The sequence below is a fragment of the Armigeres subalbatus genome, chromosome 2 (assembly GCF_024139115.2).
Source record: "Armigeres subalbatus isolate Guangzhou_Male chromosome 2, GZ_Asu_2, whole genome shotgun sequence".
Lineage (NCBI taxonomy): Eukaryota > Metazoa > Arthropoda > Insecta > Diptera > Culicidae > Armigeres > Armigeres subalbatus.
Genome location: NC_085140.1, coordinates 74,583,187 through 74,589,186, shown reverse-complemented (window position 1 = coordinate 74,589,186; position 6,000 = coordinate 74,583,187).

The window sequence follows — 6,000 nt, the reverse complement described above, 5'->3', positions numbered from 1 at the left end:
GGAATTCCTCTCAAAATTTCTTCAGAAATTACTCCTGGAAATCCTTAATGAATTGTTCCAGAGATTTCTCCTGAACTTCTTTCAGAATTCCTCCTAGACTTCCTTCTGGAAACTGTCTTGGAGTTCCTCTAGGAATTTGTTTTGTTGTTCCTTTATCAATTTCTTTCGGAGTTCTTCCAAATAATATTCCTGGGATTTCGTCAGAAAATTATCCAGGAATTCATCCTGGGGTTTATCTAGGAATTCACATTGGAGTTTATCCAAGAAATCACCGTTTATTCCTCCAGGAGTCCTCCAGGGTTCCACCAAATATTTCAGCTGGGTTTCATCCAGAAATTCTTTATGTTGTTCTTTCAAGAATTCACTTTGGAATTCTTCGTGGAGATCCTCCATCAAAGAATTCCTCCTAGAGCTCAATCATGAATTCTTCCTGGCGTCTTTTCGGCAATTCTTCTTAGATTGCCTCCAATAATTCTACCTGTGGTTCATCAATGAATTCTTTTTGGAGTTCCTACAGGAATCCTTCCTGGAGTTTCTCCAAAACTTATTCTTGGAGCTCCTCCAGAAATTACTTCTGGAGTTCCTTCAGGAATTCATTCTGAATTCCTCCAGGAATTCGTTTTGAATTCCTCAAGGAGTTTATTCTGATTTCCTCCAGGAGTTCATTCTGAATTCCTCCAGAAATTCGTTCTGAATTCCTCCAGGAGTACATTCTGAATTCCTCCACGAGTTCATTCTGAATTCTTTCAGGAGTTCATTCTAAATTCCTCCAGGAGTTCATTCTGAATTCCTCCAGGAGCTCATTCTGAATTCCTCCAGGAGTTCATTCTGAATTCCTCCAGAAGTTCATTCTGAACTCATCCAGGAATTCAATTGAAATTCCTCCAGTAGGTCATTCTGAACTCCTCCATGAGTTTATTCTGAATTCCTCCAGGAATTCATTCCTGAATTTTTCCAAGAATTCATTCTGAATTCTTCCAAGAATTCATTCTGAATTCTTCCAGGAATTCATTCTGAATTCTTCCAGGAATTCATTCTGAATTCTTCCAGGAGCTCATTCTGAATTCCTCCAGAAGTTCATTCTAAATTGCTCCAAAATCATTCTGAATTCCTACAGGAGTTCGTTCTGAATTCCTACAGGAATTCATTCTGAATTCCTACAGGAGTTCATTCTGAATTCCTCCTAGAATTCATTTTGAATTCTTCCAGGAATTCATTCTGAATTCTTCCATGAATTCATTCTGAATTCTTCCAGGAATTCATTCTGAATTCTTCCAGCAATTCATTCTGAATTCTTCCTGGAATTCATTCTGAATTCTTCCAGGAATTCATTTTGAATTCTTCCAGGAATTCATTCTGAATTCTTCCAGGAATTCATTCTGAATTCTTCCAGGAATTCATTCTGAATTCTTCCAGGAATTCATTCTGAATTCTTCCAGGAATTCATTTTGAATTCTTCCAGGAATTCATTTTGAATTCATTCTGAATTCTTCCAGTAATTCATTTCGAATTCTTCCAGGAATTCATTCTGAATTCTTACAGGAATTCATTCTGAATTCTTGCAGGAATTCATTCTGAATTCTTACAGGAATTCATTCTGAATTCTGCCAGGAATTCATTCTGAATTCTTCCAGGAATTCATTCTGAATTCTTCCAGGAATTCATTCTGAATTCTTCCAGGAATTCATTCTGAATTCTTCCTGGAATTCTTCCAGGAATTCATTCTGAATTCTTCCAGGAATTCAATTCTGACTTTTTCCAGGAATTCATTCTGAATTCTTCCAGGAATTCATTCTGAATTCTTCCAGGAATTCATTTTGAATTCTTCCAGGAATTCATTCTGAATTCTTCCAGGAATTCATTCTGAATTCTTCCAGGAGTTCATTCTGAATTCTTTCAGGAGTTCATTCTGAATTCCTCCAGAAGTTCATTCTAAATTGCTCCAAAATCATTCTGAATTCCTACAGGAATTCATTATGAATTCCTACAGGAGTTCATTCAGAATTCCTCCAAGAATTCATTTTGAATTCCTCCAGGAATTCATTCTGAATTCTTCCATGAATTCATTCTAAATTCTTCCAGGAATTCATTATGAATTCTTCCAGGAATTCATAATGAATTCTTCCGGGAATTCATTCTGAATTCTTCCAGGTACTCATTCTGAATTCTTCCAGGAACTCATTCTGATTTCTTCCAGGAATTCATTCTGAATTCTTCCAGGAATTCATTCTGAATTCTTCCAGGAATTCATTCTGAATTCTTCCAGGAATTCATTTTGAATTCTTCCAGGAATTCATTTTGAATTCATTCTGAATTCTTCCAGTAATTCATTTCGAATTCTTCCAGGAATTCATTCTGAATTCTTACAGGAATTCATTCTGAATTCTTGCAGGAATTCATTCTGAATTCTTACAGGAATTCATTCTGAATTTCTGCCAGGAATTCATTCTGAATTCTTCCAGGAATTCATTCTGAATTCTTCCAGGAATTCATTCTGAATTCTTCCAGGAATTCATTCTGAATTCTTCCTGGAATTCTTCCAGGAATTCATTCTGAATTCTTCCAGGAATTCAATTCTGACTTTTTCCAGGAATTCATTCTGAATTCTTCCAGGAATTCATTCTGAATTCTTCCAGGAATTCATTTTGAATTCTTCCAGGAATTCATTCTGAATTCTTCCAGGAATTCATTCTGAATTCTTCCAGGAATTCATTCTGAATTCTTCCAGGAATTTATTCTGAATTCTTCCAGGAATTCATTTTGAATTCATTCTGAATTCTTCCAGGAATTCATTTCGAATTCTACCAGGAATTCATTCTGAATTCTTACAGGAATTCATTCTGATTTCTTCCAGTAATTCATTCTGAATTCTTCCAGGAATTCATTCTGAATTCTTCCTGAAATTCTTCCAGGAATTCATTCTGAATTCTTCCAGTAGTTCATTCTGATTTCTTCCAGTAATTCATTCTGAATTCTTCCAGGAATTCATTCTGAATTCTTCCTGGAATTCTTCCAGGAATTCATTCTGAATTCTTCCTGGAATTCTTCCAGGAATTCATTCTGAATTCTTCCAGGAATTCATTCTGAATTCTTCCAGGAATTCATTCTGGCTTCTTCCAGGAATTCATTCTGCATTTTTCCAGGAATTCATTCTGAATTCTTCCAGGAATTCATTCTGAATTCTTCCAGGAATTCATTCTGAATTCTTCCAGTAATTCATTCTGAATTCTTCCAGGAATTCATTCTGAATTCTTCCAGGAATTCATTTTGAATTCTTCCAAGAATTCATTCTGAATTCTTCCAGGAATTCATTCTGAATTCTTCCAGGAATTCATTCTGAATTCTTCCAGGAATTCATTCTGAATTCTTCCAGGAATTCATTCTGAATTCTTCCAGGAATTCATTCTGAATTCTTCCAGGAATTCATTCTGAATTCTTCCAGGAATTCATTCTGAATTCTTCCAGGAATTCATTTTGAATTCTTCCAGGAATTCATTTTGAATTCTTTCTGAATTCTTAAAGTAATTCATTTCGAATTCTTCCAGGAATTCATTCTGAATTCATACAGGAATTAATTCTGAATACTTCCAGAAATTCATCCTGAATTCTGCCAGGAATTCATTCTGAATTCTGCCAGGAATTCATTCTGAATTCTTCCAGGAATTCATTCTGAATTCTTTCAGGAATTCATTCTGAATTCTTCCAGGAATTCATTCTGAATTCTTCCAGGAATTCATTCTGACTTCTTCCAGGAATTCATTCTGCATTCTTCTAGGAATTCATTCTGAATTCTTCCTGGAATTCATTCTGAATTCTTCCAGGAATTCATTCTGACTTCTTCCAGGAATTCATTCTGAATTCTTCCAGGAATTCATTTTGAATTATTCCAGGAATTCATTTTGAATTCTTCCAGGAATTCATTCTGAATTCTTCCAGGAATTCATTCTGAATTCTTCCAGGAATTCATTCTGAATTCTTCCAGGAAATTATTCTGAATTCTTCCAGGAATTCATTTTGAATTCATTCTGAATTCTTCCAGGAATTCATTTCGAATTCTACCAGGAATTCATTCTGAATTCTGTCAGGAATTCATTCTGAATTCTTTCAGGAATTCATTCTGAATTCTGTCAGGAATTCATTCTGAATTCTACCAGGAATTCATTCTGAATTCTTCCAGGAATTCATTCTGAATTCTTCCAGGAATTCATTTTAAATTCTTCATGGAATTCATTCGGAATTCTTCTAGGAATTCATTCTCAATTCCTCCAGGAATTCATTACGAATTTTTCCAGGAATTCATTCCGAATTCTTCCAGGAATTCATTCTGAATTCTTCCAGGAGTTCATTCTGAATTCTTCCAGGAATTCATTCTGAATTCTTCCAGGAATTCATTCTGAATTCTTCCAGGAATTCATTCTGAATTCTTCCAGGAATTCATTCTGAATTCTTCCAGGAATTCATTCTAAATTCTTCCAGGAATTCATTCTGAATTCTTCCAATAATTCATTCTGAATTCTTCCTGGAATTCATTCTGAATTCTTCCAGGAATTCATTTCGAATTCTTCCAGGAATTCATTTTGAATTTTTCCAGGAATTCAATCCGATTTCTTCCAGGAATTCATTCTGAATTCTTCCAGGAATTCATTTTGAATTTTTCCAGGAATTCATTCTGAATTCTTCCAGGAATTCATTTTGAATTCTTCCAGGAATTCATTTTGAATTTTTCCAGGAATTCAATCCGATTTCTTCCAGGAATTCATTCTGAATTCTTCCAGGAATTCATTCTGAATTCTTACAGGAATTCATTCTGAATTCTTCCAGGAATTCATTCTGAATTCTTCCAGGAATTCATTCTGAATTCTTCCAGGAATTCATTCTGAATTCTTCCAGGAATTCATTCTAAATTCTTCCAGGAAATTATTCTGAATTCTTCCAGGAATTCATTTTGAATTCATTCTGAATTCTTCCAGGAATTCATTTCGAATTCTACCAGGAATTCATTCTGAATTCTTACAGGAATTCATTCTGAATTCTTCCAGGAATTCATTCTGAATTCTTCCAGGAATTCATTCTGAGTTCTTCCAGGAATTCATTCTGAGTTCTTCCTGAAATTTATTCTGAAATGTAAATTCTTCCAAGAGTTCATTATGAATTCTTCCAGGAACTCATTGTGAATTCTTCCAAGAATTAATTCTGAATTCTTCGCGGAATTAATTCTGAATTCCTCCAGGAATTAATTCTGAATTCTTCCAGGAATTCATTTTGAATTCTTTCAGGAACTCATTCTGAATTCATTCTGAATTCTTCCAGTAATTCATTTCGAATTCTTCCAGGAATTCATTCTGAATTCTTACAGGAATTCATTCTGAATTCTTGCAGGAATTCATTCTGAATTCTTACAGGAATTCATTCTGAATTCTGCCAGGAATTCATTCTGAATTCTTCCAGGAATTCATTCTGAATTCTTCCAGGAATTCATTCTGAATTCTTCCAGGAATTCATTCTGAATTCTTCCTGGAATTCTTCCAGGAATTCATTCTGAATTCTTCCAGGAATTCAATTCTGACTTTTTCCAGGAATTCATTCTGAATTCTTCCAGGAATTCATTCTGAATTCTTCCAGGAATTCATTTTGAATTCTTCCAGGAATTCATCCTGAATACTTCCAGGAATTCATTCTGAATTCTTCCAGGAATTCATTCTGAATTCTTCCAGGAAATTATTCTGAATTCTTCCAGGAATTCATTTTGAATTCATTCTGAATTCTTCCAGGAATTCATTTCGAATTCTACCAGGAATTCATTCTGAATTCTTACAGGAATTCATTCTGATTTCTTCCAGTAATTCATTCTGAATTCTTCCAGGAATTCATTCTGAATTCTTCCTGAAATTCTTCCAGGAATTCATTTTGAATTCTTCCAGTAGTTCATTCTGATTTCTTCCAGTAATTCATTCTGAATTCTTCCAGGAATTCATTCTGAATTCTTCCTGGAATTCTTCC